Raw genomic sequence first — 13,509 nt, forward strand, 5'->3', positions numbered from 1 at the left:
CCCTGTCTCACCACTCATCTCTCCCCACCCACCCTTCTCTACAAGTGGGGAAGCGCCTTGCTCCTCTCAAGGGGTCAGACATCCTTGTGGTCTTTCAAATTTCCTAGACAGGGCATCAGTATTTTTATGTTGAGCCCTGGGATGGTGTTCCACTCTGAATTTATATTGCTTTAGGGTTAAAAACCACCTAGTGACCCAACCTCTTTGTTGAGGTGCATCCACTTCAATGGTGCATGATCGGGAAACAGGACGAATTATCGTCCCAATAAGTAATATTTTAAGTTCTCAACGGCCCATTTTATTGAAAGGCACTTCAACTCGACTATAGCATAACGAGTCTCCCTTGGCAAGGGCTTTCTGCTGAAGAAAAGAACAGGCTTTTCTTTATTGTCTATTATTTGTGATAGCACGGCCCCAAATCAAGTGGTCGAAGCGATTGTTTGTAAGAGGAACGGTGAAGTTTGGTGCCTGAAGAACTGGATGAGTACATAGGGCCGTTCTCAGGTCCTCACAGGCCCTCTCAAATTGAACAGTCCATACTATCTTCTTGGGACAAGCCTTTTTCAAGGAGTCAGTCAAGGGCAGGGCTCTTGCAGCAAACTTCTAGACAAACCTCTTGTAGTATCCCAATAACCCCAAGAAGTTCTGCATCTGTTTCTTAGCGCTGGGTTTTGGCCAGGACTTAATTGCCTATACTTTTTTCACTTGGGGTTTTACTTCACCTCTGCCAAGGACATGCCCTAAGTAATTGGCTTCTGACAGACCAATATAGCATTTTGGAGGATTGGCAGTAAAGTCGTATTGCCTGAGGGTATTTAGCACTTTTTGTAGTTTATCCAGATGACTCTTCCAGTCGGTACTGTAAATTACATTATCGTCGAGATACGCAACGGCATACCCTGCGTGGGGTCTCAGAAGGCAGTCCATAGCCCAATGAAACATTGCCGGCACTCCATGTAGTCCAAATGGCAGTACCAGATACTGGTAGAGACCATCAGGTGTAGAGAAGGCAGTTTTCTCTTTTGCTGCTTTACGTAAGGGTATCTGCCAGTATCATTTAGTTACTGTAGGTCTAGTGTTGTGAGATACTTGCTACCAGCTAGGTTTTTCACCAATTCATCCACTCTGGGAAGCGTGTAGGCATCAAACCTAGAGACTTGATTAAGGCGTCTGAAGTCATTGCAGAACCTCAATGTTCCATAGTGTTTGGGAACTAGGACTATCGGACTAGACCAGTCACTTTTTGATTCCTCAATTATTCCCAACTTTAACTTTTCTTGCACTTTTACTGCCTGTCTCAAAGCCTCCGTGATGTGGTAGGGTCTTTGCTTCACTACTACCCCTTCAGGGGTGGGAATTTCAAGTTCCACTAAGGTGGTCCGCCCAGAAATGGCTGAGAAGACATCTTAATTCTTTCGGATTAGGGCTTCGGCCTCCTGCCTCTGAGTAGACAACAAGGTCTCGGCTAATGGGACATCTGAACTCCCTAATACACTGGCGAGGAGGGTTGGAGTAGGTTCCTCCTGCCAAGGTTTCAGCAGATTAACATGATATATCTGTTCAGCATGACGTCTCCCTGGTTGTCTAGCTCAATAGCACACTGGGCCTACCGGACCTCTCCAGTGAGCAGACAGATTACTTTCCTGAGTGGGAACAAGGACTAATACTTTGTCCCCTGGTTTGAATTCTCGAATGTCCGCTGTGGCATCATAGGCTCGCTTTTGTGTCTGGCTTGAACTTTTATGAGGTTTTCGTGGACATTTGGGCCAATTTGGTGAAGTCGCTGGTAAACTTTATTTACAAACTCCATGGAGTGCTGTTGCTCCCAGTCCTCTTTTAATATCTCCAGTACTCCATGGGGTTGTCTCCCGTACAACAGCACAAATGGACTGAAGCCAGTTGACGACTGTGGGACCTCTCGAACATCAGGTATGGTAGTACATTGCCCCATTCCAGGGACGTGCAGTCAGGGGAGGCAGGGGAGGCAGTGCCCCACCTGTCATTTAATGATTAAAATAATACAAAGAACATATTTTTAACACATATTCTGTGTTATGAATACCTGTTTTGTATTATTGTAATCAGTTTTGCGTTGCAAATACAGCCAGTTTTGTTTGTGAGGCAGCGAGAGAGCTGCCTCACACTTACAATACTGAAGGAGCTGAAGCCGTGGGCGGACAGGGGGCGGGGACAAGCTATGGGCTGTAAAGACCATTGAAAAAAAAGCATTACAGGCGGCACTAGTATAAGTGCCTCAGCCAGGGCCGGCCACTGGAGGGGGCTGCAGGAAGTCCAGGAAGCTAATGACGCGACAATGCCTCAAAGGAGCCGGGCCCGGGACAGAAGGAAGAAGACAGCCATTCTCAGTAAGTACACTGAAGTACCGGCTGCCAGTACCTGGAACCCCCCGCATTGCCCGAATATTTGATATTAGAGATGGAGACAGGCAGCTGTGCACAGTCTCCATCTCAGAAAAAGCAGCGATCGCGTTCGCGGAGCGGCACCAGCAACAGAGCTCTGTAGCTCCCTGCATACAGGATGTCTGGAGGAAGCTGCTGGTTGTGCACGCAGCTCCCTCTGTCCTCGGGCTCACAGGTTCAAAGTCAAGTATCCATGGAGGCAGTGTAATAATGTTAACTAGGAGGGATTGGTGTGGGGGAGTATTAATGTTCTCTAGGAGTCTGAGGGGGTATTGGGCTGTGGGAGTGTACTAAAGTGTCGCTAGGAGGGGGTGTTGGGGTGTAGTGAAATGTCTCTAGGATGGGGTGTTGAACTGTTGGGTTGTATTTATGTTTGCTAGGAGGGAATAATGTGTGGGGCAGTATTAATGTTCTCTAGGAGAGTTACTGTGGAATGTAGGTGTATTAATGCCATCTGGGGTGGCAATATATTATTGTTGTCTGGGGTATGGGGGTGTCTACTAATGTTATCTTGGCGTGGCCAAACCGGGCCCCCCGCGAAAACGCACAGCAGCGTTCGGGACGGAATGACCCCCATAGTGTGTGTGTTATCCAGGGGGCTTTGTGGAAGAATCACTGCACTTTCCAGCATAAGGTGTTTACTGGTACAATATTTCGCCGGGTGTAGTATGGCTGACCGGCGGTCAGGAGACTGCCGGTCAGCTTACAGACGCCGGGATCCCGGTGGGGAGGGGCGAGTGCAGCAAGCCCCTTGCGGGCTCGGTGGCGACCAGGTTCTATTCCCACTCTATGGGTGTCGTGGTCACCCACGAGTGGAAATAGTCCCTGTTGGTCGGCATGCCGACCATCGGAATAGTGAGGGGTCGGGATGCTGGAGGAGGTCATGTGACTGTCAGTCTCCCGACCGCCGGTCACATGAATACCACCCTGTTTCTCCTATAGTATCTGGCTTCAAGTGACACATTGTGATTTATTTGTGATTTTGTTTTTAATTTGTATGTATGTTCTATATATTAAAGGTTATATCTATTTTTTTTTAACACTGCTGGAACCATCAGAATGCTGTTTTTCTTCAAGCGCAGCCTTTTCTGAAGTGAATTTACTTGTAGTTTTATAAACCATACAGAGGTTTTTTTTTCTGAGACGGCTACTGGATTATACAGCTAAGATTATTGAGCGAATAGATTCTTTTCTCTGTCTGCCTGTATGTTAACTTTCCAGCATGGGGCTGATAGTATTGTCATACTTAAGTGAAGGGTTTCTCCCCGCAGCTCAGTGCTCGGATCCCCACAGGCATGGCAGCTAATGCAGTGCTGCAGTCTGCTCTTGTACCGCCGAGAGCCTCAGGGGAGTGACCAGATGTCAGCTGCATTAGGGGTTGTCCTTCCGGCACTTACCCGTCTGTACTGGGAGATGCAAGTAACTGGCCATTCTCAGATGGAAATTATACCTGTCCCACTTCATGTCATGCTGCAGCTGGCTGAGGAACTAGAAGTCCAAGCACACTTTGACTCTGGTTGGACACACATTATATATATATATATATATATATATATATATATATATATATATAAGAGAGAGAGAGAGAGAGAGAGAGAGAGAGAGAGAGAGAGAGAGAGAGTGTGTGAGTGAGTGAGTGTGTGTGTGTGTGTGTGTGTGTGTGTGGAGTATGGTATGCCAGCGACCAGGCTCCCGGCGACCAGCATCCAGCATACCGGCACCGGGATCCCAACCACCGGCATACCGACAGCATGACGAACGCAAATAAGCCCCTTGCAGGCTCGCTGTGCTCGCCGCGCGCCACACTATTTGTTCTCCCTCCAGGGGGGCTGTGGACCCCCAGGAGGGAGAAAAAGTGTAGGTATGCCTGCTGTCGGGATTCCGGCGCCAGTATACTGTGCGCCGGGATCCCGACAGCCGGCAAACTGAAGACTATATATATATATATATATATATATATATATATATATATATATATATATATATATATATATATATATACATACATACATACATACATACACATACATACATACATACATACACACACATATATATATATACATATATACATATACATATACATATACATATACATATATATACATATATACATACACACACAGCTCAAAAAAATAAAGGGAACACTAAAATAACACATCCTAGATCTGAATGAATGAAATATTCTTATTAAATACTTTGTTCTTTACATAGTTGAATGTGCTGACAACAAAATCACACAAAAATTATCAATGGAAATCAAATTTATTAACCCATGGAGGTCTGGATTTGGAGTCACCCTCAAAATTAAAGTGGAAAAACACACTACAGGCTGATCCAACTTTGATGTAATGTCCTTAAAACAAGTCAAAATGAGGCTCAGTAGTGTGTGTGGCCTCCACGTGCCTGTATGACCTCCCTACAACGCCTGGGCATGCTCCTGATGAGGTGGCAGATGGTCTCCTGAGGGATCTCCTCCCACACCTGGACTAAAGCATCCGCCAACTCCTGGACAGTCTGTGGTGCAACGTGGCGTTGGTGGATGGACCGAGACATGATGTCCCATATGTGCTCAATTGGATTCAGGTCTGGGGAACGGGCGGGCCAGTCCATAGTATCAATGCCTTCGTCTCGCAGGAACTGCTGACACACTCCAGCCACATGAGGTCTAGCATTGTCTTGCATTAGGAGGAACCCAGGCCCAACCGCACAAGCATATGGTCTCACAAGGGGTCTGAGGATGTCATCTCAGTACCTAATGGCAGTCAGGCTACCTCTGGCGAGCACATGGAGGGCTGTGCGGCCCCCCAAAGAAATGCCACCCCACACCATTACTGACCCACTGCCAAACCGGTCATGCTGGAGGATGTTGCAGGCAGCAGAACGTTCTCCTTGGTGTCTCCAGACTCTGTCATGTCTGTCACATGTGCTCAGTGAGAACCTGTTTTCATCTGTGAAGAGCACAGGGCGCCAGTGGCGAATTTGCCAATCTTGGTGTTCTCTGGCAAATGCCAAACGTCCTGCACGGTGTTGGACTGTAAGCACAACCCCCACCTGTGGGCGTCGGGCCCTCATACCACCCTCATGGAGTCTGTTTCTGATCGTTTGAGTAGACACATGCACATTTGTAGCTTGCTGGAGGTCATTTTGCAGGGCTCTGGCAGTGCTCCTCCTGTTCCTCCTTGCGCAAAGGCGGAGGTAGCGGTCCTGCTGCTGGGTTGTTGCCCTCCTACGGCCGCCTCCGCGTCTCCTGATGTACTGGCCTGTCTCCTGGTAGTGCCTCCATGCTCTGGACACTACGCTGACAGACACAGCAAACCTTCTTGCCACAGCTCGCATTGATGTGCCATCCTGGATGAGCTGCACTACCTGAGCCACTTGTGTGGGTTGTAGGGAGGTCATACAGGCACGTGGAGGCCACACACACTACTGAGCCTCATTTTGACTTGTTTTAAGGACATTACATCAAAGTTGGATCAGCCTGTAGTGTGTTTTTCCACTTTAATTTTGAGGATGACTCCAAATCCAGACCTCCATGGGTTAATAAATTTGATTTCCATTGATAATTTTTGTGTGATTTTGTTGTCAGCACATTCAACTATGTAAAGAACAAAGTATTTAATAAGAATATTTCATTCATTCAGATCTAGGATGTGTTATTTTAGTGTTCCCTTTATTTTTTTGAGCAGTGTAAATACGGGAACAGACGGGCGGCACTCAGAGCATATCTTTAAAGGGTAAAGTGCAGTGACTTTATTGTCAGTGGAAACATCTACGTTTCGGGGACGCAGCCCCATCGTCAGGATAAGTGAAAATGAACAAAATCAGTGAATAAATACCTTAGTGTCGGAGGGACTCCTCCTGCCCGTTCAGACCACGCCGCCCGGATCCCGGTCGTGTCGTGCCTCCTAGCCGGAAGTGACGCAACGCCGGTCCGACCAGCTGACACGCTGACACTGTGGGGGAGATCACCATGGTTACGTTACAGACAGTGAGATCAATACGGAAGAAGAGAAATGTAACTTCCATGAATGAAAAAAACATGATTAAATGTTGCAATAGGCGATCGATCTAGGAAACTATTGCAACTGGAATCCAGATGGATTCATAGATTAAACACGATTTATCCTAAGGGTTTAAACGAATCTGTGAATCTGAGATGTTTTCTGTAAATAGAACAAGACCTGATCGGATGCAGAGGTTTAATCTTTTTCTTGTACGGCTTAGAACTATTAACTTCCTTATGTGAGGATCATTTGATTATGATGTGATTATTTGATTTAAATAGAACCTATATTCTCTATTTTAGAAATTACTAGACTCGTGATGCTCTATGGGTTGGTAGGCCAAGGGACAGACAGACTATGTATCGATTTTAGTACACTGATCTAGTTTAATAATTTTGTGATTTCACATCTGTTAGTTTGGCACTAATTTTGGTTTTTATATTTGGCACATAGCACTTTGATCATTATTAACTATTGCAACATTTAATCATGTTTTTCCATGCATGGGAGTTACATTTCCCTTCTCCCGCATTGATTTCACTGTTTGTAACGTAACCATGGTGATCTCCCCCACAGTGTCAGCGCATCAGCTGGTCGGACCGGCGTTGCGTCACTTCCAGCTAGGAGGCACGACACAACCGGGATCCGGGCGGCGTGGTCTGAACGGGCGGGAGGAGTCCCTCCGACACTAAGGTATTTATTCACTGATTTTGTTCATTTTCACTTATTCTGACGATGGGGCTGCGTCCCCGAAACGTAGATGTCTCCACTGACAATAAAGTCACTGCACTTTACCCTTTAAAGATATGCTCTGAGTGCCGCCCGTCTGTTTCCGTGTGCTATCGGGTTTTAGCCCGTAGGAGGGCACCGCGAGCTAAGGAAGCAATACTACGGAACTGTGAGTGCCGGGTCAAGCTGCTATGTTATGTACAAACTGGTTCCTGGCAGGGGTTAACCATTTGACGACCGGGGCACCGCAATTTTCCTATACTAGATTCAGGAGGACTTTTCTTCACCCGCAACACACGCACAGTTTGCGTAAGTATATTTATTTGCACAGCACAAAGCACTATATATATTTTTTTGTTTGTTCCATTTGGACACCACCCACTGAGCAACATGGCTGCACTTGAGGATGAAGCAGCAGATGGTGCTACGCATTTTCTGCAGTGCGATAATTCCGACACACTCAGTTTTTCTGAAGCTGAGGCGGAAAATATTCTTTTTAAAACCTCAGCGTTTGAAACGGATACTGGGACTACAAGTGATGAATTATATAGGGATTTGTTGAAGTTACGCAAACGAGAGATTGACTATCTCTATCATGGCATGACACTATCAGACTATTTTAGGGCCAAACAAATCCCGCGTGGATTCCGTATTCATAACATGCCCACTATTGGAAGATACGACGTGACATTTTGCAGAAAATGGATATCTGTGTTAAATAAGTGCTCCATGGATTTGTTACTCCTCGTGATAGAAGAAGCTGCACGGGAGATGAATATCACTATGCAAAAAATTGGAGCATTTAACACAGAGCATGCCATAACGCAAGCCTCACCCCCAGACTGGATGACAAAATTAGAAGGAGAAGTAGAACAATACAAGAGCAACTTGATCAAATTCAAGAAACAGAAACTCATAAAAGTGCAACAAGACTATGCTCAACACCGAGTATACTCTTGGTTGTACAATAGTAACGTGAGATATACTCCAGTACGACAACAATATACCAGACGTCGTGAACAACGCCAACAGTTCTCAAGTACTTCAGCCAGCGACGTTGAAGAAACCCCAATAAGTACACAACAAATAGGAGAAGCCCCTTTAGGGGTTCGTACCAGGGCCATCGTCGCAGGCCGAGGAGTGCGTTCACGAGGAGAGGGGGACAAACGAGGAGGAAAGCGAGGTCCCAGAACCAACTCCAGGCCACCAAGTAGGGGACGCAACTGATATTCAACTTATCTACAAAAGGCTTAACATCATTGGAATCTAAGGTGTTAAGCAAAGGACTTGGATTTGTTCCAACTAGTTCCATTGATTCTTTTCAATGGAAGATAGAGACATTTAAATTATCTAGATCTCTCAAATTAAAAGAATTTTTCCATAAACAACCGCCTGGGCAGGGGACCGCAGGTACGTGTGATATCCCTAGCCAGGTGAGTAAACTCAACAAATCTACATTTGAACCCACCTCACTTAATCCTTCCTTCAGGACATTTAATAGGATGATGGAGCCGCTAGACGGAGAACCCTGTAGTAAACCATACCCTAATATGTCCAAAGAGGAGTTCATGGCCCTGAAAGGACTAAGTAAAAGACAGGACATTATAATTAGGGGTGCTGATAAAGGGGGAGGGATTGTGGTTCTTGATACGGATGCTTATAAGTTGGAATGTACACGTTTATTGTCTGACTTGAATACATATGGATGTTTACAGCATGATCCCACTAGTATTTTTAAACGTGAATTAGATGTTATACTTACTGAAGCAGTTTCTGAAGGGATTATTTCTGTATCTGCATCTAAAGCTTTGGTTAGAGAGTACCCCATTGTACCTATTTTTTATTGCATTCCAAAAATACACAAGGACCCGGTTAATCCCCCGGGTAGGCCGATTATCTCGGCGAGGGGGTCTATTTGTGAGCCTTTGGCTGTATATTGTGACACTTTTCTACAACCCTGTATCCAGCAGACAAATACCCATTTGAAGGATACTTCCTCGCTGCTTAGGAAGTTGAACTCAATGGGTATACTCCCTCCAGATACCACCCTAGCGTTAATTGACGTCACTAGTCTCTATACATGTATACCGCATGAAGCAGGATTGCTAGCGGTGAGACGTCTTATTACTAACAATCCGCTATACAAGGGTCCAGAAATAGAGTTTTTCTTGCAATTGCTCAGATACACCTTGACGCATAACTACTTCCTATATGATAAAAGATATTACATTCAACGCACTGGGTGTGCGATGGGGTCCGCTGTGGCCCCAGCCTTCGCAAATATATATATGTGGGAGGTAGAAAAGGATCTATTTTTACAAGATCAACTTACTAATTGTCATCTTAGACTCTATACCAGATACATAGATGACATACTGATATTCTGGACAGGGCCACAAAAACAACTGAGCAATTTGATTCAATCACACAATCAAACATCTAGCCCGGTAAAATTCACAATAGTGTCTGATACCAGTACAATTAATTTCTTAGATGTACAAATTTCGGTACATAATGGCATAATTAATACATCACTTTATGTCAAACCAACTGACAGAAATAATCTTCTTAAACATGACAGTTTCCACCCTAGATCGACTACTAAAAGTCTCCCTTTTTCTCAGTTTCTCCGGGTTTGTCACATAAATAGTACACCGGAAAGCAGAGATTCAGATCTAGAGATGATGTTACAGAAATTTCTAGAGCGGGGATATCCACTGAGAGAGTTGCAACAAGCTAAGACCCATGCCCTTAACTATACACGAGAACAACTGCTAGCACCCAAAGATAAAAAAACGCTGACAGGCAAATTTCCGTGGGTCACACAATTTAATACTAACAGTAAACATCTAACTAAAAGAATGAAGCAATTGTGGCCCATAGTGTCCACGGATAAAGATCTGGGTGAAGTTTTTGATTCAAAACTCCCGGTTAGCCACACTAGAAACAAAAGTATTAGGGATTATGTAGTCAAAACTGATGTATCTAATTTTGATACCCCCAAACCACACTTTCTTAGTAGGAAACCGGGCTGCTTTCGGTGCAGTGGCTGCACGACATGCAGCTACCTTATTCCTGGAGACAAATTTAGACACCCACACACAGGAAAGACATTTACCATTCAATACCTGCTGTCCTATAAGTCCAAATTTGTAGTTGATAATGTCAATTATTACCATTAAACATAAAGCAATACGCTATTACAGACTGAGTACGCTATTTGCGTACTGAGTATCGTAGGGGTACGTACTTAGCGTAACAGATGCTAGGCCGTGGGCGCGACGCACGAGCGACACGTACGCTCACGTATTCACGCTCCGTATCAAGCACACTATTGGCGTACCGAGTACCGTACTGCTACGCTATTGGCGTAGCGGACGCTGCGCCGTGAGAGTGAGACACGAGCGGCGCAGACGCTCACAGAATGATACGCAGTAAACCTTATTAATAAAACACAGTAAGAATATGCTTATTCTCTAAACCTTAGTAGACAGATACTACAATGATGTAACGCTTAAAAACCTTAACAATGTGTATGCTGTTTGAGCGATTGAGATGCTAAGAAAAGCCCTTTGCAGTAAACAGTGAAAACACAAGACCTGGTTTGGATTTAAAAACCACAGCAGCTCTAACACCGCCGTGGATAGTTTAGAGAAAAAGGGAAACACAATACAAGTTATACACTACAAACTAACATAGAAATCTAAACAGAATAACAGAAAATAATGTGAACAATGGCGAACAATTGCAAACAAGAGCGAACAAATGAGAACATAAATGGCGAGCAAAATGGCTACAGAGAATAATACATACGTGGGGATGATTCGCATGCGCGACCTGGATCCAGTCCTCAGCATTCAGGGAGAAAGCCTTCAGAGAGAGTGAGGCTGGCCAGCCAATGGTGGTCTTTATATAGCACAACATACATTCACAATACAATGGTACCTTGTATCTCATTGTTCATTGGACACAGGGATGTGTCTCCACATTATAGCAAAGGTCATAGGTGGATTTGAACAGGTGGGCTGTGTCTTTCCCCAACTGCTCTGGTGGGAGGTATCCTCAGGATTCCCGCCGCATGTGTAATTTACAGCAAATACAGTTAATGTTCATAAACTACATTTGTACATAACTATACGCAGGAGCGAGCGATCCTTTCCTAACCAACACCGGAATGTTACTCTTAAAATACCCTACAGCTGGATACTAGACACCACCTTTCAACCTTTATCTGACCCTTCCTATCATGCAAAGAAGAATCTCTCTGTCCAGGAACAGTTTAAACTAAACATACTCGCTGACATTGTCTAGGGGAATATTAACTACAAAACACACTATATGGGTTAAATATGCTACGATCGAGTCGCACACCACACGCTCACAAACTCCGCCGTAAATACACATCTCATGCGCACGAGACGCTGGAGTGTCTCCTACGCAACTTGCGGGTATGTGTACGCACAGGGGACCAGGTGCACGAGCAGCGTGCATGCGCATGAGGGGTTAGTACAAGGCATATGTATCATGATATTTTTCGACTTTGTCAGTCCACCCTTTGGCAGTCAACGATAACTGCCACTATCTAAACAATTTAAGCAGAAAAATATATAATACCGTGAAATACCTATATATGAATGGGTGTAGGGAGGAGAGGAGAAGGTGGGAAATGTATGACCTAGTGGGATAGTAAAAGCATGTATGTATGAAATTCATGTCTGAGGGGTCATGTATCATCGTGCCGTACAAGCTACGAGGTATTGCGAAGTATACATTGAATCCTTCTTATCCCGTATTAAGTGTCTGTAAGTGGGCTAACAAACTCTACCGAGCTCTTTTCGGCTTTTAGTTCCAACAAATGGGGTGCACATTAGTTGATGATACATGAAGGGGGAAAATATGTGAGTGCTAATATATGTACCTATATTACCTGTCGACTATGTGTGTCACTACCTGAAGATCGTATAGATGAAGATAAGAAACATGCGTTATAAATGCATTCATATAGTAATGTTTGTAATTGTCCATGGGTCTTGTTGATGTCTTGTCCGGGTTGCTGTATCTTTGCTGTAAGTGGCAAGCAAAGTTTTTCAAGTGTCCATAGAAAGTTAAAGTCTCTAAAAGTTCATCAAATGTCTGTGAAAAAGTAAATCAATGGTCTGTATAAAGGGTCATCAAAATCTTCTTCCGAGTGGATGTCTTTTTACCTTGGAGAAAAACAAAGGAGAAACGGGTGAAAGAAACGGACCGTGGAATCACGTCTTATCACAGCATTGTCTCGCTTGATGGGTCATAAATTAAACCAGTTGTTGTAACAATGCCCTCACTCCTCAAACTCATCAATTTGGTACTGCGCTTGCAATTCATTAAAATCCGAACACATCTAAATATCAAACCAATAATTATGACAACTCCTAGGATACAAAGGAGAAATTTCCCTACATTCACGATAACATTTTGAGCCCATTCTCCTAAACCTGAGAACCAATTGCGTGGGTTCAACCATGAAACCCAGCCGGTCAGTTCATTACTCACAGCAGTAAGGGTAAGGTTGTGTCTCCTTCGGAACTCCCACTTCAATTGCAAGATATCGTCCATCTTTTGATCTATGACCTCGGTTGGGTCATCGGTGCTGTTTGTGATATATGTACAGCACTTCATGCCATACTGAGTTGCTAGGGTGACACAATAACCGCCTGTCACCGCTGTGATGTAATTGAGAACCATCCTGTGCTGGATCAGTTCCGTTTTGTAAGCTTGCAATTCTCTCCCAGTATACCTGAAGGTGTCATCATACATCTCGGTGATATTGTCTATCAGGTTCGCTAGCGCAGTTATATACCTAAAATTTATAACTCCTCTGGTGGTACGGGTGATATCTAGCGGGAGTAGGAATTGAATCCCGGTGGATTCATAGATCAAATCAGAGGCTGCATGCTCTGTCCTATCTATAAGGGGTCTCTTAACCATGTGTTCGTAGTGAGTGTGAGGAGCTTGAGCATTGCGGTGAACGTCTTTCATTTTATCATGGGTAATGGTCATTACTTCTGGCAACACTCTTCCAATGTAACACAATCCCTCTGAGTTTGGGGCAAGCCACTTATATGCCTTCCTCCCACATATGAAATATGCATCATCGGGGAGGACATATGGGACAGAATATGACATCACCATATTACAAACCTTCCAGGTGAAAAATCCTATCCCTAACTCTCTCATTTGTCTAGTACACGTATCAGATCATGATATGCGCACCAGTATCCTGGTGATACTTCTCCAACTCGCATGGTCCTACTTCCTAGAGTGTACCTATACTGAAAATATCTCCCACTGGCTATTTGGCATATAAGCTCTGA

This window comes from Pseudophryne corroboree, chromosome 5 (genome assembly GCF_028390025.1).
Source record: "Pseudophryne corroboree isolate aPseCor3 chromosome 5, aPseCor3.hap2, whole genome shotgun sequence".
Taxonomy (NCBI): Eukaryota; Metazoa; Chordata; class Amphibia; order Anura; family Myobatrachidae; genus Pseudophryne; species Pseudophryne corroboree.